We start from the raw sequence: 27439 nt of genomic DNA on the forward strand, positions 1-27439 counted from the left end.
TAGAGTACATGTTCGTGCATCCCCAAATTCATATGTTGAAATCTTAATTCCCAATATGAAGATATTTAGAAATGGAGCCTTTGGGAGGCAATTAGGTCATGAGGGTGGAACCCTCATGAATGGAATTAGTACCCTTATAAAAGAGATCCAGAGAGCTTTCTTGCCCCTTCTGCGAGGAGATGACCCTCTATGATCCAGAAAGAGAGTTCTCACCAGAAACTGAATATGCAAGTGCCTTATCTTGGACTTTCCAGCCTTCAGGACTGTGAGAAATAAAGTTTTGTTGTTTTAAGTCACCAAGTCTATGGTAGTTTACTATAGTACCCTGAACGGACTAGACAGAAATTGAGGTCAAAATTCATTTTTATTAGCCTTTTGCTGTGCAAGTAAGGCATGGAATCAAGGAAACCAGGAGAAAAGAAAAATTCGAAGAATGCCCTGAAATACTAAGCACAATCAAGCCAATTTGAGTAAAAGGGTACTGAGCTCATCAATACAGACCTTTATAACTTTAGAGCTCTATGATGTCAATGGCTTTCTTACTGTTCTGCCTCTTATACTCCTTCTGGTTTGTTCTGAACAGTGCCTCCAAATTACTCTTTCAGAATACTGTTGGCCATGAAATTGCTTTCAACTCACACTCCTACAGAACAAACACGCAAATAAAAGCACTCACCTCTTTAATGAGTATTTGTGTTATGTTTCTCATCCTGGAAGTCCGGAAATTCAGAATTTAATCTGTAATTAAACGGTAATGTTATTTATGGCTAATATTTATTAAGCATTTATTGGATCCTCAGTTTTGTGCTGAATGCACTGTAATATTCATGCTTAATCTTCACAAAAACCCTATGGGATAAAAACTCTTATACACAGTTTTTTTTAAAACATAATAATAATAATAATAAATATCATGTGATGTTAGTCACCATACAGTACATCATTAGTTTTTGATGGAGTGTTCCATGACTCATTGTTTGCATCTTATACACAATTTTTAGTTGAGAACAAATAACGTTTGAAAATGAAAAACTGCCTAAAGTCACATTGCTAGTCAGGGGTGAAGCCAGGATTTGAATTCAGGTCTATCTGATTCTGGGGCTTAAGCTTTCATGGATGTAGTGGTGGAAGTGTGCAAACCTTTTTCACTATTCCAAAAAAAACATCGTGGAGCTGGTAATCTAAATACTCTGTGACTACAGCCGTAACCTCTACTGCAAGAGAATAATCATTTTCTTCATCATTTGCCCATAATCATTGTAAATATTAACTTATTTGGTAAATATTATGGTAAATATTAATTTAATTAATATTGGCCAAAATTAATTTTGACCATCATGGGCTAATCATTTTATTTTCATTTTCCTTGATCCCAGTTCCATAGGAAGAAGTGGATTTGGGTTTTGCATCATTAGATTGGAAGCTCCATGAGGACAGTGACTCTGTTTGTTTACTGTTTTATCTCAGCCTTTGGCCCAGGAACGAGGTCAAGAAGTCAATATTGATGTAGTCTATTTTATTACAAAGTGTATGTAGACTTTCTGTGCCTTCAAAAGCTGAAAGTAATAATAATAATAATAATAAAATAAATTTAAAAAAATAATAGAAATAACAGTTCTTTAGAAAGAGGGAAATTTTTGCTCATGAAGTGACTGGGACTGATGGTCGTCAAAAGGAGAAAAGAAACTTATGGCTGACAGTGGGGAATTGTTTGAATATGAATTGTAGGAATATGAATAATGCTCGGGTTAGAATATAAAGTATTTAGAATTTAAAGTGTGATATGTGGAAAAGAAAATTAAAGTTAATATGTATAAAATTAAAATGTATAAATGTGTAAAAATGAAAAATTGATTTGACAGTATAGGGAAACTCAATGCAAACAAAAAGGAGATTGTTTCTGGGAGTACATTTCAAGTGCATGTCAGAATTAGAAAATAAGGTTGAATATACAATATTTTTAAAGACTTATACACTGAAATCTTTTAATTTTCTCATAATAAAAAAGATCAAGTAATACTAATTTGTATTTGCTTGCTGACAAGTCAGCCAGTAGAATTTTCATTGTTTATGGCCAGTTAAGGTTGTGATATGTAAAATGAAATCCACTATAATCTCTGATCACACACTGATTCATTTTAATTTCTCAAAAGCTAAGATGTTTTAGAAGCCTATGAAATCTCATAAAATTCTTACGGGAACAGGAAGAAAAGAAGTATAAATATATCAAAGGCGGAACTTAAAAGTATGGCCTCTGTCATCTCTTCTCTTGATATCATAAGTGAGGAATTTTTTTGGTGGTAAAAAGAAAGCTCTCAAGTGTGTAAAAAATGCTGAAGTCTTTGAAGAACAAAACAGATATGCATGATAACAGAGGAAAAGAAAGGGGAAGAAGGTGAAGAACTGTTGAGTCTGAATGTTGAAAATAAAATTCAAAGAAACCTATCTGTTGACAAGGTCAACACAATGAAGGAAGAAAGAGATCAAGCAAGACAAAGGCTCTGCCCTACAGACACATTCCAGAGTGTCCAGGAGGTGACAAGGAAAAGGGTGATGATCCTTGTAAAAAGAATGGATAAAAATTGTGCCAAGAAATAATCTGCTGATAACTAAGAGTCTTTCTTCTTTCCAGAACTTGTCTGAGACAACAAAGGTGGCACAGAGAAGGACAAGATAGGGTCACCAAAGGCTAAAGTTGATTAAGGGCAGAGCCCACAGTTCTAGACATGAAAACCATGAGCTGATTGTCAGTGGAGAGACCCCTCCCTGGGTCTGCTGGCCTTCTTGCGAGTGTTGTATTTCAGAACCCCATCAGAGCAGATTTCTTTTTTTTTTTTTTTAAGATTTTATTTATTTATTTATTCGACAGAGATAGAGACAGCCAGCGAGAGAGGGAGCACAAGCAGGGGGAGTGGGAGAGGAAGAAGCAGGCTCATAGCGGAGGAGCCTGATGTGGGGCTCGATCCCATAACGCCGGGATCACGCCCTGAGCCGAAGGCAGACGCTTAACCGCTGTGCCACCCAGGCGCCCCCAGAGCAGATTTCTGACTGCAGAGTTCAATAGTTTGAGGGAGAAGGGCTTGACAAGCTTGATATAATTAGGAAAGGTAAGGGTGATATTGAAATGGAAAGGAAATATATATTGTACTGGTTTTCTATTGCTACTGTAACAAGTTATCACAAAGTTAGTGTCTTAAAACAACACAGATTTATTATCCTAGTTCTTTTTAAGATTTTATTTATTTATTTGAAAGACAGAGACTGACTGAAAGAGAGAGAAAGCATGAGCAGAGGGAGGGGGAGAAACAGACTCCCTTGCTGAGCAGGGAGCCCAACACGAGGCTCAATCCCAGGACCCTGGGATCATGACCTGAGCCAAAGGCAGTTGCTTAACCGACTGAGCCACCTCGGTGCCCCAATCCTAGTTTGAGGTCAGAAGTCCCAAATGGGCTAAAATCAAGATGCTGGCAGGAATGCATTCCTTTCTAAGGGCTCTAGAAGAGAATGTTTCCTTCTCGTCTCCATCTTCTAGAGGCTGCCTGCATTCCTTGGTTTATGGCCCCCTTCCATCTTCAAAGCCAGCAGTCTTTGGTTCAGTCTTTCTCACATCGCATCACTGACACAGACTCTTCTGTATCCCTCTTCCACTTAAAAGGATATTGGGTCCAGGATAATCTCTATCTCAGGGTCAACTGATTAGCAACCTTAATTCCATCTGCAATCTTAATTTTCCTTTACTATGTAACCTAACATATTCACACTTTCTGGGGATTAGGACATGGAAATATATGGGGGGAGGGCATAATTCTGTCTATCCTCTTATTTGAATGTCCTTTCAGTTTTGTTTTCACTCTGTCGTATGGAGAGATAGGTTCAAATCCGAACACCTGAAATTCATGCCAGATTTAATCTTGAGAGACTTCATGCCAGTTTCTATCTGATGTACGTTCTTCTGGGGAAAGGGTTTCTAACTCTGAAAGGAGTTTCTGATTCTCCAAAATACTAAACACTGATTTGGAGAGTGAGTCAAGACCACAAAGATCCTGGAACCTAATGATCTTTTAAAAAATTTTTCTTGGAGATTCTTTCTTACAAAGCTAGTCAAAGAAAATAAGGATTATAGCACATAAATCTTTTGGTGTTGGTTTGCCATTATGACCTTTATTCATCAAAATTGTTTAAGGATTTGATCATGGAATTTACATTAATCAGAGTAACTAATTTCCAGTAGTAATAAACATAATTTTTTTTCCCTAAAGGATGCAGTAGAAAATATAATATTGCAAAGGACTAGCTATGGCCACTGCTTTAGGTTTATGCCATCAGTAGAAAGTATGAACAGCATGAGTTATTTATCTATAACATGGTTTGGGTTAACATGTTATTCCTGCTCTTCAAGCACTAAATTCTTAGAAGATGTATACTTAGCTTTTTTTCTATGTACTAGTTAGGCACATAATGTTTACCAGTATGCCATGGTGAATATGCCTGCAAGAAATAAATTGTTGCCAATGTCTATAATCTAAATGCAGGAACTTTAAAAAAAATTAGAATGCAACACATTCTATATAAAGGAGAACTCAATTCTCAGTTTTATTATTTTATAAATATTTTCGTGAAATGTAGGAAATCAGTTTCCTAGTTTCTTAGTTCCTAACCTGGGTAATTAAAGTAAAATAAACAGGGTCACAGTATTGCTCTAACATCATTTATTCATCCATTCATTTAACATCTACTGAGGGCTGCTATGTCCTGGACTGAGTGTAAAGCAGTGAACAAAACAGAGGAGCGGAGAGAACCTGCTATAGGTAGGATTTCAGAAATGTTATTTCCCTTCCCTTGCTATTGGATAGAATGTCCATGCCAAAAAAAATTATTATTCAGAGTTACGGTTAAACTTTATGTAACTGGAATGTATTTGGAAACATTGATGCATAGCTCAGGGCTGATCTTCAGAGAAAGTGTCCATGTGTTTATGTCAAAGAGAAAAGGCACAAAGAAATGAAATCTTCTATGAGAATTATAAAATTTATGACTTGTTTCTAAGCCAAGGGCAGGGACAGCATTCCTAAATAAACACTGCTCTCATCTAGATGAAGAGAAGTAACAGAAAATGAAGCTAGCAAGCTTCCCATGACTTCACTGCCGTCTATTATGTGACCTTCTGTGGCCGGGTCAGACACACCTTCACATTTCCTCCCCAGCAATCCAGAAATCCTACAACAAGTCACCTTTAGGAAATCATTATAGTATTGATAAAACTATTACTCTGAGGTTGGGGCCAAGAACTTTCTGGGCACCACTGAGGAGAATGACCTGGGCTGGACCTAACTCTTTGTATTTTATCTACATTAAAAAAAATATAGAATATCTATCCATGACCAGTTTGCTTTCCTTTCCTTCCCTCCATTTTTCCCTCCCTCTCTTCCTTTTTTCCCTTTCTTCTGAATTCCTTCTTTCCTGACCTCCTTCCTTCCTTCTCGCTCTATAAGTTCCTTATAGGCATAATCAAGTCTGTATTTTTCATCATAGTATCTTAGCACCTAGCATTCAATCAATATTGAAGGATTGAATGAATGAATGAATGAGTGAATGAATTCAGCATGTGTGTGTGGAGAGCCTACCATGCATAGAGAATGGTAGTAGGTCCTGGGAGTTGGGGTGGAAAGAGAAGTGGATTTGAGAATGATGTAACAGTCCTGCGTTAGTGCAAGTCTGTGCCCTTCTATTAAATACTCATTGACCTGGGAACAGAGCTTCAGTCAGTTGGAAGTGCCAGGCTTGCATTCCCTCCTACCACCCTCTAGCTGTGTGAGCTTAGGGATATTATTGAAATCTCCTTGAGCCTCCTTCTCTTTCTAAAATGAAATAATACCTACCTGTCCTATCTACTAGGGTTTCTGTGAGGAGCAACTGATGCAGTGTATGTGAATTCCTCTGTCAGCTATTAAGCAATTAAAATATTTTGACCTAAATAAAGATGATACATATAAAAACACTAATAACTATAAAAGTAACATGATAATAGCACGAGAGAAGCTCAGATAAGATGCCCTGGATATGGTTTAAACTGTAAAAGTGTTAATTAGAATAGTATAGTAAACTTAATATTACTGTCTTCAATTTTATAGGTGAGGAAACAGATTCAGAAAAGTTAAGTCACTTGCCCAAGGTTATGCAGCTAATTAGTAGCTCAGATGAGATGACCAGAACTCCTTTTTCACTGGACTCTGTCTCATCCAATCAGTTCAAGTAGTATAGCCAAATATTAGCCAAAATATGGTGACATTATTGTCATTTTTCTGCCATTTCATTTCTTGGTATTCCTGGGTTCAGACTTAAGAGCACGCATAAAAGTGTTATCTTTTCTACCTATCCTTAAATGATCCCAAGAGGGTTATCAGGCATAAATCAGGAAATAAATAAGCTTTTTTTTTTTGGTTGGTTAAATGATAAAGTGATTTCAAATTATGGCAAACCTTAGCATCATTGGTTCAGGGGAAAAAGAACTATATTTCTTGTTCCAATAAATCAGCTGTCAGCTTCAAATACATGGCAGCTGAAGGGCTGTAGCCTGGGTTCCCTCTAACTCAGGACGTTTTGTCAGAGTGAAGATGTTCTGTTCCCCCAGGAGAAATATAGCCTTGCAGGAGGAGAGCAAAGAGTAAGCATGTGCATCCCGTGTGAGCTCAGCGTACTGTCAACAAGTGATATGTTTTCTTACTCTGTGAGGCTCCTCTTGTGACCTGGACTGGGGTCCTCCACTCGGAGTTCTGTATCTCTGCCAGTGTAGATGATGTAGCTGGAGGGAATAGGACATGTCTCTGGGAAGACTGCCAGCTGCTTTCTTGGGCCACTCAAGTTTAAAAGAGAACGTTACACACATACCTTTGGGGGATGGGGGAATGGGTTTCCTGGAAATGATAGTCATAACTGGATGAGCACTTGTTCTGGGTGATTCTAGCAGAGTGCCTTTGTGCCAGACACCCTATAGCTACACACTCTCATTCTTTCTCTTCAGATTCTCTCAAGTCATGACATACCTCTGACAATTATTTCTTTCAGCTACTGTATTTGAGTTTGTTGCTCTATCCTCTTAGGCCACGGAGGGATTTCTGGTGGCCTTTATAAAGGGACACACTGGTCCCCATTGCCTGCCCGTTGTTATCCTGTCTTTCTTCAGCCATTTCCTGGGAGGAACTTCCAGCCTGGGTACAACATGTGCATTTTACCAGCCTGCTTAATTACTATTCTTCGTGTTTTATCTGCAACTCCAGAACATTCCTCCAGAACAGAGACTCCTTGTTGTCAGGCTTCACCATTTACTCACTGTGTAACCTTGAGCAAATCATTAATCTTTGTGTGCTTCAGTTTGTTCATGAGTAAAACAGGAAAGGTCATAGCACCTGCCTCATCGGGGCAGGGGAAGGAGGGGAAGTAGAGCACAGAGATTGAGAGTATGCATCTGTGGGGTTTCAAATCCCAGCTCTTGTCATTTTCTGCTTGTGGGCCCTTCGCTTCTTGAAGCCTCCGGTTTTTCTCTTTTCAAATGGAGATCATAAGAGGACCTGTGCCATAGAACTGAGATGATAATGAAATGAGGTGATATTGATCAAGTGCTTAGCACAATTCTTGGCATTGAATGTGAAGTGATCAGTAGGTGAGGGGGAGGATGAACAGCAGCCACAACCTCCTATTGGTTCTGTTGGGAAGTCATCCTCCTCTGTGTTCTTTTACCTAAAAAACCCATTGTTCTTTTATCTAAAAAGAGGGGGGAGGGAGAATGATCATACTTTGCCTTTGCCAAGGAACAAGAATGAACACGAATAATGACGTGTATGAATGTGCTTTGAAACATACAAAGAACCACACAAATCCAAGGAAATAATAATTCTCCATCTATCCTTCTTGGAGTAAGAATCAGACTGCTCTAGGTCCATGTGATTCAGAATAGAAACTTGCCTTTGATTCCTCAATTTTTCAAGTAACACAGTTCGAGCACAACACACCTCCTCTCCCCAGAGACCAATCACTAACTGTCATTTGACACATTTACAGCACACTTCTTTCAAAGAAAACGCTTATTGAATGTCCTACAGGCCCCTTCTCCATTTCAATGAGCTACGTGCTGTTTCTCTAACAGCCTAACCAGCTCAGCTTCCCCTCTTATTCCCACAGGGTTAACTCTTTCTGCTCAAAGGAGCACAGGCTCATGTTGAGCCAGCAAAAGTGTATTCATTATAAAACCCCAAGCACAGCAGGATAGAACAGATCATTTGAGTTTTCCTAGAGGGCTGACTCCTATTACTCTTAGACCAAATTTTGTATTTCTGGACTCACCATTTGCACTGAACCAATGACCAGGACTCCAGAGGGTAAACCTACATGAATGCTTTACCAGGACAGTAGCATCTCTGCCCTGCTAATGTTCAGGGTTTAGGGTTTACCTAACAGCCTCAAAGACTTAGTACCTGTGAGTCCTAGACTGCTATCTTCAGCAGGCCCTTTAACGAGTTCTGCTTGGGGCTTCTAGCCAGTTAGACTGGTCTTGTTGACTGACTCTGGAGTTTTGCTATTGACACCAGGGACCCTGCCTGCTCCTCCCTGCTTTGTCTGCTTTAGACCATTGGCCAGGCAACCACAAGACCTAGGTTTCAATCCTGATGCAGATTTGCTAGCTGTGGATATAGTGGGGGCACAGGGATGCAAAAGCCCCTAGCTCCAGGGGGTCCCAAATAGACCAGATTCACCCACTTGCCACTTACAAAATCCAAAGGCAGAGAAATGAGTGGTGGTAAAACAAGAAAGGAATTTATTTCAGTGAGGCCGATACCAGGAAGGCAGAGGACTAGCATCTCAAAGACTGTCTCCAAAAGTGCTCAAAATACTTCCAAGTTAGTATAAGGAAAATGTAGGACAAATGTCAGTGGGTACATGCAGGTGGGCAGTAAAGGTCAGGGTGATCATTGTCTTGGGGGCCCATCACATGGGGTCTTGCTGGCTCAAGGCAGTCCTTAGTGCTTGGCGGGGTAGTTTCAGTGCTCATCATGGGATGCTTTGCTGGCAGGGTCTTTTGCCTGAGATAAGAGATAAACTGGAAAGAAGGTTAATTAGAAGGTTTGAGGTCAAAATGGAGATAGTCGAAGTCCTTTTTCATGGGTGCTAAGTCAAATCAGCTTAGCCTCTTCAAGCTTCCATTTCTTTATCTGCAGAATGGGTTTGCATTAGTTTCCCTATATGCTGTTGTGAAGAATAAATGAGATAATGAGTGCGGCAATTGCTTTTTCAACAACTGGTACATGAGATGATCTCAAGCAATATTAATTGAAATTGGATTCTTATCTGTTCTTCTGATATCTGAGTCCTTCCAGCTTCCCCATCCTCCAGATTTTTCCAGTCTTAGCCTTCACTGCCTAACCCTTCTCTGTTATTTATACTCCTTCAAGTGAACATACTGACCTTTGCATTGGATGCCTGGAAAATGATTTGTCTCAACATTCTAAGTCCATCTGTCAATTAAAATAAATTTAGTGCATTTCTCAAGCCTTCAAGGTTCATTTCTACTGGAAAAATCCAAATGCAAATGAGACATCTGGTTCTCACAGATGGTCCATGCATTACTTGCATCTTTGTCAAATAAAGTTAATGTGAAGCCTCATGTAGACATGGTCCACAAGTCCTTTGTTTTCTGTGTTAGGGATTAGAAGAATATGATGAAAAAAATGGCAAGAGTATGATGAAACTCTTTTCTGAAGTCCTGTTAATTTATGTCTTGCTGTAAGTCTAATCATTCAATTGTTCTTAGCAAATGCTTTTTTATTTTTCCCATGTATGTGGTGCTGTTTTCAATTCTATAGGAAGTTCAAGAAAACCATGGTGTAAACTCTGCTCAAAAAGGTATCATAGGGGCACCTGGGTGGCTCAGTCGGTGAAACATCATACTTTTGATTTTGGCTGAGGTCATTATCTCAGGGTTGTGGGATTGAGCCCCACATCAGGCTCCTCACTGGGCATGGAGCCTGCTTAAGATTCTCTCTCTCCTTCTCCCTCTGCCCCTCCCCTCTCTCAAATGCCCTCTCTCTCAAAAAATGAATGAATGAATGAATGAATGAATGAATCAACCAATCAATCAATCAATCAATCTGGGGGAAAAAAGTAACATAAATTCTTTCAAAAACCCTATCTTTTTATATAGGTCTCAAACCATACATTGCACATCCTAGGGCTGGGTTTTCTAATTGGAGTCATGATTTGCAAACTCTGGGTCTGATTATTAATTTAAAATCAATTAAAAGTCAATAAATATTTATTAAGTGATGCTACTGTTAGCTGTGGGTTATCAGTGATAAACCAAGTTCAGTGTTTGCCCTTTAGAAGATTTTAGTTTACTTGAGGGAGACAGACAAGTAACTGGATAATTATAGTACAGTGTGATCAGTCCAAATGTCAGAGCTATAAGATGGAATTGAAAACACACACACACAAGAGCTGGGGTGGGTTTTAGTCCAGGCTCAAATGCCAGCTTCCTCCCCTGAACTACCCCGGCATTCATCTGAGCTGCCACGATGGTCCTTTTCCATTTTTGCATCCTCCACAAATATTTGTAGAATGAATGAACAATTTCCTTACCTTTTCCAAACACAGGAAGCTGGTATTTATAGCTGAATAGTTACTGTTCGATATCTGATCCTGTATACTGTTAGATAAGCTGGTAGCTAAGTGATAAAGTCCCTGGGAACCCCACCCCTGAGAACTTGCATCTTTGCACGACCCTGAAAGGAATAGGAATTTAATGAAATAAGTATGTGATCAAATAAAAGAACCTACCTCTGGAACTTAAAACATGGCAGATTTGGCCACACATCATGCTGGGGGATGAGGAAGGGGTCATAGGAAAACCAACTGTGGCTAAAGGATCTTTACAAATATTTATGCAAGAATACCCTGCTATTCCCTCCCTTAGCCCATGGTCCCTCTTTATTTCTCAGTTTGCTTCTTCAACCCCCATGTTTAACCTGGCTTCTATCTCCACGTCTGACCCTTTTCACATTTGGAGACCTGCCCTATTCCCCTTACCTAACCTTTGCTTCTACCTTTATTTTTCATTTTTTCTGCCCTCTTGGTATCACTGTTAACTGTAGCTTCAAATAAAGGACCCCTACATGGTGGCTTCCTTTCTGAGTTACACTCACAGGCTGTCCCCCCAAAATTAGGACAAGTAAAGGAAGATGGAATTGAGATGTTTGAGTCCCACATATGACACTGACCAACTATGTGATCTTACATAAGTGTCTTTACCTTCCTGTGTCTACATTCCCACCCGGAAAAATAGAAGTAATATTTTATAACCACTCAGGTGGTTCTGAAAATCAAAATTGAATATAAGTGTCGGGGACAAAGATGACACTCAACAAATGGCAGTTCTTTTCCTTGTCACCTCTTTCAGCTATGGCCTCTGTTTCCTCCCAGGCCCTGATGTCAATGTGACATTTCTCCTAAAGCAAAAGGATTAGGCATGCCCCTTCCTAGGGAAATTCCAGACTCACCTACCTTTGGTGCTTCCTCCTGCTGTTCAAAGATTGTTTCCTTTGCTGTCTTGGTTCATCTCAGGAGCACTGGTGTATTCCTCAATCCAACACTTGTCAATTATTTTGCACCTAACTCATTGATAGTTTAATATGATGCAAATTCATGTATTGGTAATACCAAAAGAGACAAGTTAACCAGCAAAAGAAGGACTTGAGATATATTACATTTTTTCCAATGATATAAAACAAGTATATCCTGGCTATCTTATTTTTAACTTGTGCCTTAAGGGTTTTATATTGCCTTTGTGTATACATAATCTTATGTACATGCACTAAACTGTGAAAGTATTTTTGCCTTAGTAACCTAGATCTAAGTAGATCCTCATCCCCTGAGCCTCACTCTGTTGCCCTCTTCAAGAGGGAATGGTAGCCCCTGCTCTTTGTTCACTCGGTGGCAATGTGGGGACACCAAGAAAGAAATGCAATTTAAAAGATTTCTAAAGAGGGGTGCCTGATGGCACAGTCAGTTAAGCATCTGACAGTTGGTTTCAGCTCAGGTTGTAATCTTAGGGTCATGGGATCGAGCTCCGTGTCAGGCTCCACGCTCAGCACAGAGTCTGCTTGAGATTCTCTCTCCCTCTCTGCCCCTCTCCCTTGTGGTCTCTCTCTGTCTCTCTCTCAAATAAATAAATCTTAAAAAAAAAAAAAAGACTTCTAAAGAAGCCCAAGAATGCATTCTAAGACATGGAATCAAAAGATTATGCCCAAAGGAGCCCAAGTTTTCAACTGATTTTTACCCTCTACTCTCCCAGAATAGGGGGCTAAATGAATATCTTTACCCTTCATCCTTAACCATCCTTAGGGATTGAGAAGGCAAATGGGACACTTGTCACCCCAAGTATTAGGGTTCTCCAGAGAAACAGAACCCATGGAACATCGTGTGTGTGTGTGTGTGTGTGTGTGTGTGTGCACATGTGCGTGCATGCGTGTGTGTATTGAAGTATTGGAAGATCAAGTTCTTTGCAGAATGTTCAAATATATTTGGGGCATTATAAGTTTGAGATTCCTCTAAAAAGGTAGTTAATGTAGGAGTTCAGAATACTAGGAAAGGATCAAGACAACTGGTTTATGTTGAATGGTAAACCGGGAAGATGAATATATATAAAAGCTACAGGTGCTCTTTGGGGATGTTTTATGACCAAAGTGTATGTTTGATTTTACCTGATTTCAAAAATTTGCCAGCCTAAAATGATTGCCATCATGCTGTCTGGCATGGAGTTTGGAATTAGAATTTTCCGTCTACTTGTATGCTGGAGAAACTCCCGATTACTTTCTTAGTATTCTTAAGAGTATTCCTTCAACTCACTTCCTATCAGGGGAGGGAGAGCCTTTTCTACAGACACTTGTCCTTTTCTCACCAAGCACAAAGAAATACCAGTCTTACTCCAAGATCAGCTGGTTATTAAGATAAGTAATTCTGTCCTTAGCTGGTCTAATGAGCTGGCATGAAATGTGGTCTTAAACACAGCTCAGAAATAATGTATTTGTTTGCCATGAAGCCCTCATTTCATATTCCTCCATTAACCACATCTTACCTGAACATTTTCTCAACCTCCAACTCAAGTGATCCCTGATTTCCCTTTAAAGGCATCAGTTCCCAATATTGGAGGCTGCCTGTTTTCCTGTGTACCTTCAGGTGATGAAGGAGCATGTGGGTTGGAGTCTAAAGTTTTTAGCTAAAAATTCATGTTCCTCATGCCATCCAGCTTTACCAATATTTGTCTTTCATCTGTGCTTCCAGATACTAACTTCCTGACCATCTCCTGTCATTCAGTGAGTTTGGGTATCTGCCTCCATCTCTTTCTGTCATCCTTCTGGATGATCCCAGTATCCTAGTCCCCTTATTTGAATGTCTCCCTAAGGCACTCAGTGGTGCATCAGAGGCTACATAAAGCAGCTGGGGGGGGGGGGAAGTAACATATATGGAGAGCCAAATATTATTTGAAGATTTTGGATGAGGGATGTGCACATTGAAATAAGTACAGGTGGAGTGTGAGGTAGAATGTAACTATATGGAGATATTAAAGACAGAACAGAGACAGGTTGCTTATGACCGTATCTCCAGCAGCCAAGGCTGTGCATTTTTTATGCTTTTCTTTAAAGATTCTTGGTGGAAGAGTGTGACAAATGCTACCTTAGATTTTAAGTTCCTCGAATGCCTCAATTCAGCCACCAATGCCCATGGCCAAAACCCTAAGAATCTTATTTGTCATCCAGAACTTGCTCATCTCTGAAGTTTTATTTCCAAGCATCATAGTCTCTATGTAACTTTGTAAACTTTGTTAATTTACTTGCAGGAAAATGGTGTTTCATTTAAATTCACTTTACAGGGGCACCTGAGTGGCTTAGTCAGTTAAGCATCTGCCTTTGGCTCAGTCATGATCTTGGGGTCCTGGAATCCAGTCCTGTGTCCAGCTCCCTGCTCAGCAGGGAGTCTGCTTCTCCTTCACCCTCTGCCTCTCCTCCTGCTGGTGTGCTCTCTCTCTACCTCTCTTTCTCGTGCTCACTCTCTCCTCTCTCTCAAATAAATAAAATCTTAAAAAATAAATTCACTTTACATTTGATTCCTAATTGAGGTTGATTTTCCTTCATGTTTGTTGGTCATTTTTATTTATATTTTGTTCATTTTCCTACATAGGTATCTATTTTTTTTTAAAGATTTTATTTATTTATTTGACAGAGAGACAGACAGCCAGCGAGAGAGGGAACACAAGCAGGGGGAGTGGGAGAGGAAGAAGCAGGCTCCCAGCAGAGGAGCCTGATGTGGGGCTCGATCCCAGAATGCCAGATCACGCCCTGGGCTGAAGGCAGATGCTTAACGACTGAGCCACCCAGGCGCCCCTAGGTATCTATTTTTTATAGTCGGGTAGTACTTTCACCAGCAAAAATGTTTTATTTAATTTTTTATCATTTGGTCTTTATAAATCGTTCCATTTTAAAAATTATTATTATTTTTTAATTCAGCTTACTAAGCTTAAAAGAAACTGTTTTAAAAATAATTGGGTTTAGGGGCACCTGGGTGGCTCAGTTGGTTGAGCGTCTGCCTTCCGCTCGTGTCATGATCCTGGAGTCCTGGGATGGAGCCCCATGCCCAGCCCCCCGCTGCTCTCTCTCTCTCTTCTTTCTCTCTCAAATAAATAAATAAAATCTTAAAAAGAAAAGAATAGTTGGGTTTAAAAAAATTACCATTGCTTTAGGACTGAACTGTGTCTTAACTTTATAGGTGAGTAAGTCTCATCTGGCAATTGACCTTTGGCCAGTTCTTCTGAAGTGAACCTTTACCTGCCTCTAGTAATTATAAATATTATCTAGAAGCTTATTAAAAATTTTTAAAGTCTTTCATTAATTTTTGTGTTCAAAATCTCATATACCTGAGAGAAGCTTTCTTTCTAAGGACAGATTCCTTTTATTTTTAATGACTAATCAAAAGAAATATCTAGTTAATAATTTATATAGTGTCACTCCAGACCTTGGAACTACCAGGAACTTTGAAAAGACTCAAGTAAGTAAATCCCAAATAGACCTTTAGATTCAAATGCTTAGGCAGCAACTACTCCTGATTTTGCCTGGTATTAAGCCAGCACATAGTATTAGACTTTAAGTTTAGGTCCAGTATTTAGAGCTTTAATATTAGGATCTTGCACACAGCCTTCCCCTCTGTGTTCTCACTGTGGGAGGAATGCCTCCCTCCCCTGTGCTTTATAGTTTGTCAAAGGCTTACCAAAGCAATTTTTAGTATAAACAGACCTTTCAGTTTTGTTTTGTTTTACTACTCGTAGAATCCCTCTTCGCAGGGAGAGCATCCAAATTATAGACATGAAGCTGTACTCATAAACCCCAGTCCCTTTGGACACTGGGACTTCATTTCTGGTAAAGCACATCTGTCTGCTTTCCCAGGGGTCCTCTTAGACCCTCAAGCAAGTAGATCCATGGTGGGTCCTGCCTAGGAGTCTGTTCAATGTTCACAGATGTGTCAGAATCCAGAGGTGGTCCAGGACTCAAGCTAGTATCTCTGCCCACCAGCACTGGGTATTCTAGAGCCAGAGGGCGAACAGTGGTCAGAATCGGGGAGAGCAGCTGCTACTGAGCCTCTAGAGCTATTTCTGTCCATGAGCCACAGGCATTTCTGGTTGAATGCTGCCACTCACAGCACTCACAGAAGATCTGGAAGCCATTTGGAGATCAAAGACACCCACAGACTGCAGCAAAGCAAAGCTGGGGCAGCTTCTGGCTATACAAAGGGTATTAACATACACTTCTATTTAAGAGGCTTGGAGGCTTCCTGGTAGAGCTTCTGGCTGAAAGTTGCTGAAGAAGATTCATGGCTTCAACGTTTTCTTCAAGCCCAAACCTAATTGGGTTTGGATCAGAATCAGGAAGCACCCTTAGTAGAATGAATGAAGTGTCCAGAAAGGAGTCTGTCAAAAGTTGGGAAATGAGGGCACTCTCTCCACCCTCCTCTCAGCACTCAGATGGTAAGGACTTGGCCCTCTTGACTGCTCAGGGTGCAGATGGGATCCCTAGATGCAGTGAACCCAGAGTCTGTTTCCGGTCCTTGGAGCACACAGCAGATTTCATGTGATGCTCAGCTTTGGAGTTCCTGAACCAAGAACAACAACAAAAAATACACTCAATTCCATTTCTTATTTAGTAATCCTCCTTTCATCCCTTATCCTCCCTTCCTTCCCTTTGTTTTTTCTCCTCTATGCTTCTTCTCACCTCCTCTTGCCATTCTTCCTTCTCCCTTCCATCCCCTCTTCTCTCTCCTTTCCTTGCTCTTGAGACTCTTAGAATTTAATGTTAGGAGAGGTTGGTACAAGATAGTTTAAACTCTTGCCTCCTTGATCAGGGTCCAGTCGTGCCTCATGACTGAGAGGAAAGAATGAATTCCTTTGGGGTTCATGAGTCTGAGCCCTGAGACATTTCCTGTGGAAACCCCACTATCAATTCATCACCCCACGGAGAAGCTGATCAAACTTCCAGAATGAGACATGGAGGCAGAAACCACTGGGGAGACCCACTAGGGGTCACCAGAGTGGGCTCTGAGAAGGGACAGGGCATTGAACCAGAAGAGAAACAGACAACCTGTGATCTAATCTTGCTTTCCACTTGGGAGTCCTTGGGCAAGGCAAGGCACCTTCCCTCTCTGCGCCTCAGAGTTCTATCTGCAAAAATTAAGATGCTGGACTCAAAGGGCTTTTCCAGTGCATTAATTTTTTGGTCTCCTTTGTTATGGCATTGCCATAAGACTGAATGCTCCCCCCCCAAAACAAATGTTATTTTCTTTGATAAATGAGCAGGCTTATAATGTAAGTGACCCTTGAAAAAATTTGCAAGCAGAGAAAGGGAAGCAATTCCTGTTTGAATCTGACCCGGGGGCAGTGGATGGGTGGTTCCACCCTGTCTTCTTCCCAGCCACCCACAGTCTCTGGCTCCTGCCTCAGTAGCTCATCTCTTACACCACCCATGAGCTCCAGGAAACTGAGCTCTTTCTCTCTCCAGTGTGTGCCTGGGGGTATAAATCATCTTCTTAGAAACTCAGAAGATTTAGAGGTTGAAAACTGAATGTTCCCTGGAAAACAAGCAAAAAAGCTAGTATTTCTGAATATAGGCTTCTGAATATGTTTGGGAGCCAAGCTCAGATAAGCTACACTCTTGATTGAGGTTGTGTTAGATCTACTGCGATCTAATGAGATCTTCAGACTCTCAGAAGACTCCCTCCCTCCAAGTTTTATAGAAACAAAATTCCAGTGTTGCCACAAGAGATCTGACAGTCTCTAAAGCTGGCTCTGTGATGGGACTATAACCAGTGTTTACAAAAAGTGGGGTCATCTGGGGGGTGGGCCACGGGAGCAGATCAAAGATAATCCTCATTTCTGCTAAGAATGCTCTTTCACCACCTACTCTGTTCCCCCAGACCACAGCTCTGGTCCCAATTGTTAAGTTTCCTCATAGGAGAGAATGAAAAAACATTAGTCTCTCTGTTCCATGGCCAGTAAAGCCTCTGGGAATGGAAAACTAAATTCAGGAATTCATTTGGGGAAATAATTACTGGTTGGTTGATTTGTTTCCTTGTCATCAGACTTGGTTTTTGTCCCTGATCATTATTACAAATGGTTCCCTTTGGCCTGGCACGAGCCAGACCTATGAGAGGTGGGGGTCAGTTACAACCTTGGCCTTTGCTCCACATCTATGGTGAGGGGCTTCCAAGAGCTGTGGGGAAAGAGGTGGGGCTCGGAGATGATTTGCTTTTGGGGAAAATAGAATGAAATGTTAGGGCAAATTTCTTGTACTAGGAAATGCATTGTTTTTTTCTAGTGAAGAAGGTTCTCTGAGAAAGTGAATGAGGATAGAAAGCAGATGGTATTCCTGATACTTTCAGTAGTAAGATGGGCCACTCTAGTCTTTTCTTTCTTAAGTATTTCAGTTCCAAATTCTTCAGCGGATGATACCTAGACAGCATTGGCAAGACACCTCTGATATTCACACTCCTGTAGCCCTTTATAGACTATACTTCTCATAAATGATTGCACAAGGAGATTAATGGAGACAGCCATTATCCTTGTCATTATGCCTGGAAACCTTTGGGATGGAATGGGATTGTCTTCTCATTTCTCTCTTAATGTTTTGTAATAATTACGACTTCCCCAAACCTGAGGAGTTATGTCAGTAAACCCTGCTTTACATTCACAGGTGGGAAAACAAGACCAAATGACTTACTCTGACTGGATGCTGTGGACCAGTGTTAGAAATGAGACACCATCTGAAGTTGCAGCTTTTTGGTATGTATTTGCCTAAATTTGAATCTCAGGAATGGGGAAGAATGTTAGAGATAAATGTTCTAATTTTTATCCTCTGGAAACTCCAGTGAGTGATCCAAAGGTGCATAATTTGGAGTATGAAATGGAAACGGAAGTGACCAGATAATGTCCTTGAGCACTAATGTGTGCAAGAATGTTAATTATTAGAAAAACCAATGCTGGGAACACTGGGGCTTCAAGGAGGTCCCCTAGAGCCATATTCTTTGATTCTTTTTGCTGCTATTTGAGTGACTTCCTGCCTGCCATCTCTGTCACCTGGTTCATTAAGGATTTATTCTTCAAAGACTGTGCTTCTGGGAACGTCACGCTGCCCCTGAGTGACTCCTCCCCTCTGTCCTGGGCCAGTTGATCAGAGTGCTGCTCTCCTACAGTGTGTGGAAATATCAGGCTCTAACTACCCTCATGAGTAATGACATGCCTGGACTAACTGCTCACCTCAGCTCTGGTTGCCACAGAGATAGTTTCACCGTCCTCTCCATTCCAGCTTCCTGTTTCACCCTGCCTGTCACCCCTCCAGCGACCTTCCTCTTCTCTCAAGCTGGAAGTCTCTCACCTGCTCTCACCAACCCTCTACTCTGCCCCGCCAGCTATCACAAACAAGCATCTTCCTAGATGTATCTCAACTTCATAAGGAGGAGTCCATGTAAGACAGTTTTTCCCTCTGCCCCAAGAGCAATCATTCTCAACTTGGCAGTCTCTCTGGGTTATGCCCCCCAAAATTCCCAGACCTAAAGTTTTCCTTTCGAGGCATAGACCCCAGGGGAGAAAGTCTAAGAAATACATCCCCAATCTGTTCTTTCTTTCAGCTGTCCTCCTTGTCTTATCAGAGAGCTTTGTAAATTTGTGCCCATAATTTCTCCAAATCTTCATATTTTTTTTACCCCCCACATAAGTCACCAGCCTGTTTGAATGACAGAGAGTTTATATTTCCATATGATATTCAATACAAATATGTATATATAAAACCTAATTCCATTTAAATTAAAATAGACATATATATTTATAAAACTGAGAGACATTTACTTTTTACATTTTTAGTTACTTGACTATAAAAGTAACATATATGTGTTAGAACAACTCAAAAAAACATAAAAGGATCTAAAGCCAAATTACTCTTCTCCCGCAGTTTCACAGTGAGAGGTACCAATAGCACAGTGCCCACAAATAGATTTGTGGACATGTGTAATGTTTTATTCAAAATGTGATCACAGGGCTCAGTCGGTTAAGCATCTGCCTTGGGCTCAGGTCATGATCCCGGGGTCCTGGGATGGAGCCCCATGTGGGGCTCCCTGCTTGGCGGGGAGTCTGCTGCTCCCTCTCCCTCTAACCACCCTCCGCTCATACTTTTTCTCTCACTCACTCTTTCTCTCAAATAAATAAAATCTTTAAACAGAACAAAACAAAACACAATGTGATCATACGCCACATACTATTAGTCTTTAACTCTTTTGTACTTGATATATTAGGACAATTCCTCTTTATTAATATATAAATCTTTCAAATTTTTCTATTGTTTTTAGTTGACTCATTTTTAAGAGTAAGTAAGATATGTAAAGAATATCTAAAGAGTAAAAGCAATAAATGTACAAAGTCAAAAGTGTAAACAATGGAAAATGGGCATGCAACAGAAAGTATCTTATCTTTCTTCAAACCGCTAGTTTCTCTTTCTCAGAAACCACAACTTTTAGTACTCCTGCAGCTTGTTTTGGAATTTTGGAACAATGGATCTCTTTCAAATACATGTCTACCTCACTTTCCCCCCTTTCTTCATACTCATAGGTTAGAAAAACAAAACAAAAAAATCCTTTCCTTTTGTAAATGCTCAGTGTCTTCATGACCTCACAAAGCACTAAATAGAAATCATTTTTCAGGGAAAGCCACAAACCCTCTGCAGCTGATAGAAGAGTGCTAGGATAACTCAGAACTGGAATGAGCCATGGCCATTACAAGTCTAGAGGACCGTGACTTTTTTGCAGTTGACTGACCTGTTGAAATTTTGAAAGCTACAAAATATCTTGTCATAAAAATAAGCATATATGTGTTTGCATAAAATTGTAGGAGGCTCACAAATGTCCTGAAGCCCAGCCATGGGCTCCAGGTTCAGAGCGCCCCTTCCTGTACAGAGAGAAAGCTGAGGCACAGGTAGGTAAATATCACAGACAGCATAAGACAGAGCTATAATTGGAACCAAGGTCTTCTGATACCTACTCCCCTACTTGGTTTAAATGGCATGTCCATGAGGACACTCTCTGTTTAATCCTACACTCTCTGCTTAATTTTACTCTGTAATCAATGAAGAAGTGAGAGCATTGTGCAAATGAACAGCATGGTGAATCTTCCTGCATAATAGTCTAGGGGGAAATGGGCTAAGAGGTGGTTGGATGATAGACTGTATAATATTGTTGTTCAGTGTATTAGTCAGGGCTCCCCAGAGAACCAGAACCAATAGGCTGTGTGTGTGTGTGTGTGTGTGTGTGTGTGTGTGTGTGTACGTACATATATATAAACAGAGATTTATTTTAAGGAATTGGAGTCTGGCACGTCCAAAATCTGCTATTATGGAGTCTGGCAAGTCCAAAATCTGCAGGGTAGGCTGGCAGATCCAGGAAAGAGTTGATGCTGCAGTTAAAGTCTGAAAGCCATCTGCTGCAGAATTCCTTCTTGCTTTGAGGAGGTCAGTTTCTGTTATATGAAGGCCTTCAAGTGATTGGATGAGGCCCCTCATATTATGGAGGAAGAGCAATCTGTTTTATTCAAAGTCCACCGAATCAAATGTTAATCTCATTCCCCGAATGCCCTTCAAGTTGATAAATAGAAGTAACCATCAGGGGCGCCTGGGTGGTGCAGTCAGTTAAACGTCTGCTTTCAGCTCAGGTCATGATCCCAGGGTCCTGGGATCCAGCTCTGCAGTGGGCTCCCTGCTCAGTGGGGAGTCTGCTCCTCCCTTGCCTTCTGCCCCTCCCCCTGCTTGTGCTCTCTCACATGTACTCCAGCTCTCTCTCTCAAAAAAAATAACTAAAATCTTATTAAAAAAAATAACCATCACAGTGAGTCTTGTCCTGCTCTATCAGATTTTCAGACTTAGGTCACAACCCATGGGAATGTATTTGAACCTGGAAGAGCATTTCCTGGAACGAGGAGATGCATTTTTATTATCCTCTGATGACAAAGCTAGAAATGTATACTTTCTGGTACCAACAACTAACTCACTAATGGGCTGTACATCTGTTCTAGCGAGGTTATACAGGAACCGGCAATTATACACACAAATGAGATTAAATTTGAAAACTTCCTTGGAGTCCAGAAAGTGTGCGGAAGTTCAGGGTCCTGCTGCTCCTTAAAAGAATCATTAATTGTTTAGATAAACATGTAGTGGGCACCTGCTATTGACCAGGAGTTGTGTTAGCCATTGAAGAAATGTAACAGTTCTTATGTCAAGAAACTTATGGTTACTTGAGAAGAATAGACAAGAAAATTTCCCTTCAGCTTTCCCTCCAGTTAATGCTCTGAAAAAAAATTTGCACAGTATGCTAAGGGAAGCACATTCTCAAGGATAGCTTCTCTATCACAGTTCATTCCCCTTCATGTTTACTACAAACTCTTGCCTCTAAGATAGGATACAGAGATCCCTCTGGCTGACTTGTTCAGCTTTCCTTATCTCTCTCCATCACAAGTTCTTCACCTCCAGAATCCAGTTCCCTACAGTGGTGTCACCAGAATAAAATTATCTCAGTACTTTCTAGGAACAGTGCAGATTAGAGAATGAGGAGTTTGGGCCCAGAGTCTAATTTAGCACTTCATCTGGGGAGGGAAGCCACATGGACTGATTTGGGTCCTCAGAAGCACAGGCTCTTGGCATCTGCATAAATAGAAGCCCCTCTAAGGGAGGCAGCTGGGTACCTGATGGATTTCTGAAATTCTATTAATAAGGTCACTGTGTTTACTGTTATGTTAGCAATTATCACAGAGGAAGTTAGTCTGGGATTAGAACCAGATTTTCCAAAGCTGGACTTGTAAACACCATGGAAGTAGACTTTCCTGTTGGTGATAGAAAGACTGACATTTCACAGCAGACATTTGTGCAAGAGCAACAGGTCTGATTATTCTGAAATTTGACCAAGAGTGCAGGTTTATTAGATTATGGTTTCAAGGGGGGTTTCAATTTCTGGTTCACTGAAAGCTAGCTTTAAACCACAGATCCAAAAATTTCACCTCTGATACCTTTGTGCTGTGCTAGCCCAGTCTCTGCAGCTGAGGGGAAGGTTCTAGACTGTGTTTACTCTCTAAAATTAAACAGGGATAGTATCGCACACAGGCTGGTGATGAAAAGTCCAGTTCTGTCATCCTAAATTGGTTAAAAGCGCTTCTGAAATCCACTGTACTTTTCTTCTAGAAGAATTTATGCTCCAATTCAGAATTTAAAAATTAAGCAATGGGTGTATTCACTAAATACTGGGAATAAGAGAGTGCACACTTATTATTTTCCCAAACTTGAAACAGAATGAACCAAACCTTATTCTGTTGAAGAAAATAGTCTCTTCGTTTCAAATAGGTCCTAATATCTGGAACAGATTAAAGTGGTAAAAAGCTTAATGTGGTTTACTTTTGAGTAAACAAAATAAAACATTGTTGGAAAACAACCCTATTACCCAGAAGAGAGAGAAATGGGAAAAAAGTCCAATTAGGTCAACCCCAAAGAATTTTGACCGTACCTTACTAACTTGTCCTGGATCACAAAAGGAGAACCAAAAATCACTTATGAAAATACTTATCATGGTGGTATTAATTAGGTATGCTTTTGATATTATTCAGTGCATTATCAAAGAAATACAAGCTGACTGATTATCTACAAAACCAAATTTAAGACACATTATGGAAGAGTTTAGCAATGTTGAAAATTGGCTACAATTAGCCAATTCTTTAAAAATACTGTGGAATAAACTTACAGGCAAATGGTGAAACATAAGGTTTAAGAGGGAACAGACGCCTGTGTGAAGCCAGTCATGATCCTAGTGTAAAAAAATATTATTCCTAATAGTATTAAAAATCACTGAAATTAATAATTTCAAAACCCAGTGGACATGCTCTTTTGCTGGGTGATGTAAGCAGTAACATGAGCCACTCTTTGTGGTGGTGTTTAAACAGGGGTCAATGATGATTATATTGGCAGTTTATCCTTGGGAGTCTCTTATTGCTACAAGAAACAAGAAAAAGGGTGATGCCAGAATGAAAAATGTTTTCTTTAGCAGTGAGTCTCATTAAAGTCTATGAGGCGATTGGCTTTCTCCAACAACATGGTATGAGAAGACATCTCTGTGACCCTGACTATTGTGATTTAGCGGCTCAAATATTTTGGTGGGTATGAGCCAACAAATGACCAAAAGAGGGTTTCTAAAAAAATATTAAAGGGCTGGTGAATAAGAATGTGATATGCTTTCTACAAATTCTAATAGTATAGAAATAAAACTGTTCTGGGGCGCCTGGGTGGCACAGCGGTTAAGCGTCTGCCTTCGGCTCAGGGCGTGATCCCAACGTTATGGGATCGAGCCCCACATCAGGCTCCTCTGCTATGAGCCTGCTTCTTCCTCTCCCACTCCCCCTGCTTGTGTTCCCTCTCTCGCTGGCTGTCTCTATCTCTGTCAAATAAATAAATAAATAAAATCTTAAAAAAAAAAAAAGAAAAAAAAGAAATAAAACTGTTCCACAGACTTCCCTGCTTGTATCTTCACCTTTTTTTAAATCTCATTGGCTCCTTCCCTCAACTTATATATGTTTAATTAGGATTTCTTAAAAGCCTCCTTTAATATAGTTTATTGTTTCAGCTGTTATTTTTTTTTACATTTTTATGACATGCAAGATTAGTTTGCTTTCACTATATGTATTTCCTTATCTGTATCATTTTGAATTCACTAAAGTCATCTTCATAGTAATTGTTCTTGCTCAAGTCATCAGTGACTTCCTAATTTCCAAATGCCAAAATCAATGGGTTTGGTTCTCATCCCATTTGATCTCAAAGACACTAACACTCACACAGTCTCCTCTTTTAAACTCTTTTGAAACTCAGAGAACGTTCTTTTCTGGCTCTCCTCCTATCTCTGGTTCCCAGTCTTTTTTATGTGAGCTTCTCTTCCTCTTCCTTAGAGGTTCCTTCCTAGTCTAGTGAACAATCTCATTCCTCCACTGACTTATGCAATTACCTATTCTCAGCCCATGGTTCCCAAAGTTCAACAATCATTCATAAGTTGAAAGATTACTCATTGAGCAACTTTTACATGCCAGGCACTGGGAATACTATGAAGACAATGACCTTAAAGTTTAGAGTGGAAACAGATAATTTCTTTATAGAGGAATAAATGAAATTATGCTGAATGAACCATTTGAACACAGAGGTCACCTCCCTCTAGCTCCCATCTGCCTTTCAAACTTCACACATATATTCCCAACATCTTCAATGGGATATTTCTTGGTCACTGCAAACTCAGCATGTTGAGGTGAGAATAATCTGCTCCTCCATCCCACACTTGCTTAGCACCTAAACCCTCATCTTGCCCTGATACTCCCTATCTTGGTTAATAATAAAACCATACATGAAGCTGTCCAAGCATGAAGTCCCATGTCCTTTCTCATCCTCTTTCTCACCCTTTACATTCAAATAGTCACTCCCTAAGCATTTCTCAAATCTGTTCACTCCTCCTTTTCATGATCTCTGATTCTTCCTTATTTTAATATCTCTTCTTCTCTGTATTATATTATCCAGTCTTCTGAATGGTCTCCTCAAATCTTCCCTTCCAATCCAAATTATTAGAAATAGCATTTTACATTTTAGGGTTGTTATTTGTTTCATTCATCCAGACATGTGGTCATCTCAAAAATTGTTGAGCTCCTTTTAGGCACCATCCACTGTATAGGTACTAGGGATATAAATGTTCTTAGAATCATTTCCTAGCCTTAGGAAATGCATGATTTAATGAGGGTAGGAGATCATTAAACATCAGTATTCATAAATATAGGCATTGAATATTATATTTAATAACTGAAATTTAAGGCAAAATATGAACCAAGCTATTAGAGAAATGCAAACAAAGAGCCCAAGGATTTGAGAGGAATCAGAGGTCAACTGCAGTTGACAATCAAGAAAGGTTCTCTACAGGGGCGCCTGGGTGCCTCAGTCTTTAAGCGTCTGCCTTCGGCTCAGGGTGTGGTCCCAGGGTCCTGGGATCCAGCCCCACATTGGGCTCCCTGCTCTGCTGGGAGCCTGCTTCTTCCTCTCCCACTCCCCCTGCTTGTGTTCCCTCTCTTGCTGGCTGTGTGTGTGTCTCTATCTCAAATAAATAAATAAAATCTTAAAAAAAAAAAAAAGGTTCTCTACAGGAGAAGTCTTGCAGCTGTGTCTTACCTCTATTAGGGTTTCTGCATGGGGTTTTCTAAAAATCTCTCTTAGAATCCCAAAAGTGAAAGAGATTAATATTTGTGTAGAAATTACTATCTCAGGGGTGTCTGGGTATCTCAGTGGGTTAAGCGTCTGACTCTTGATTTTGGCTTTGGTCATGATCTCAGGGTCATGAGATCAAGTCCTATATTGGGCTCCACACTGGGCATGGAGCCTGCTTCAGATTCTCTTTCTCTCCCTCTCGCTCTGCCCCTCCCTGACCCCCATGTGCATGTGCTCTCTCTCTCTCTAAAAAAAATTAAAAAAAAATAAATAAAAATACCATTCCAGGAACTATAAGATGCAATACATACATTATTCATTTAATATTTACAAAAAACCTATGAGATAGATGTTTTTCATCTCCATTTTACAAATGAGGAAACTTAAGTTTAAACAAGTTAATTCACGTGGCTGGCTTCATGCCCCAGCTAGTAGCAAAGCCTGAGATGACACTCAGGGCCTACTGACTTCATTGTCCTGGCTCTCTCACACATTATCTCAAGAGGCTCATCCCTAAGGACCACAGAACATAATAAAGAAGAGCTTGGATTATGGGAAACATAAATGAGGTATGTGTAGATCCATCACAGTCCATATGGGAAACAAAGGGCACATTCAGTTAGGTCATCGAGTGATGAATAAAAGAAACACTTATAAAGTCATAGGCAGCAGTACCAAGCCATTCATAAGGAATGAATGACGGAATACTCAGGGTTAGTAACAGAGGCGTACCACTCACCCCCAGGGCCAAAAGGGCAGAGGAAGGGAGTAGTCACCAAGACCTAAGGCAGAGAGCTATGTGGAGAGGACCACCTGACAGATGAAGGATGCTGTCAACCAGCAGTGACTCTGCAGGTGGAGAGCCATGGACGGGAATGAATACCTGACCCACTTCCCACTCAGCCTCTGATTTCTTGATGTTCTCTACGTTGGACAAACTCAACTGGAAGTCTGGGAGCAAGGTAAATCATGGGAGAGGCTGGCAAGTAAAAGGATGAGGGACATAGGGAAAAAATGGACCAAGTCATCATGATAGCTTGGCTGAGACTGTTAGGCATGGTGTTGCTCCCAATGGACCAAGTCATCATGATAGCTTGGCTGAGACTGTTAGGCATGGTGTTGCTCCCATTCCTTCATACAACGCGTCTTCAGATGGAGTCTTCTGAGTTCCGGGACTGTGTCTCATACAACTTTCTGTTCCTAATTTCTAGCATAGGTCTAGTATGTTAGCAGGCTCTCAGTGCATGCTTATTGAATTGACTTAAATTAATAAAGGAATTGTGTTGCCTGATAGGTATAAACCTAAAATGTTTTAGAAATTTAATTTTCATCTGGGAGGGAGGGTACTCCCAAATTTCTCAGATTTTCAGACTCACAGTAGGACTAGAAACTGGATAAAGGCTTGAAAAAAATGTGATTGATAACTAAGAGAACTTGTGTGTGGCTGTCAGGAACGATCTGTCATTTGTAGACATGCAGTTTTGATTTATTCCTCATGAGGTTCCCCAGGAGGAGGGAAAGGAGGATGACTCAGCATTATTGCATCTTTTTTCACAATTACTGAACACATGCAGAAGAGCAAAGATGATGCTGTCAAC

The 27439-nt window shown here is 40.4% G+C and overlaps 1 long non-coding RNA gene across 1 annotated transcript in view; it reads left to right on the plus strand.

Moving 5' to 3' along the window:
* Positions 1-27439, plus strand: part of LOC121105023 — a 157086-nt gene that overhangs the window by 72858 nt on the left and 56789 nt on the right. Inside the window, exon 2 of the long non-coding RNA XR_005837450.1 lies at positions 18282-18370. This is a non-coding gene — a long non-coding RNA (uncharacterized LOC121105023). The remainder of the gene's footprint in view (positions 1-18281; positions 18371-27439) is intronic.

Source organism: Ursus maritimus, unplaced genomic scaffold (assembly GCF_017311325.1).
Source record: "Ursus maritimus isolate PB19 unplaced genomic scaffold, ASM1731132v1 scaffold_24, whole genome shotgun sequence".
Classification (NCBI taxonomy): domain Eukaryota; kingdom Metazoa; phylum Chordata; class Mammalia; order Carnivora; family Ursidae; genus Ursus; species Ursus maritimus.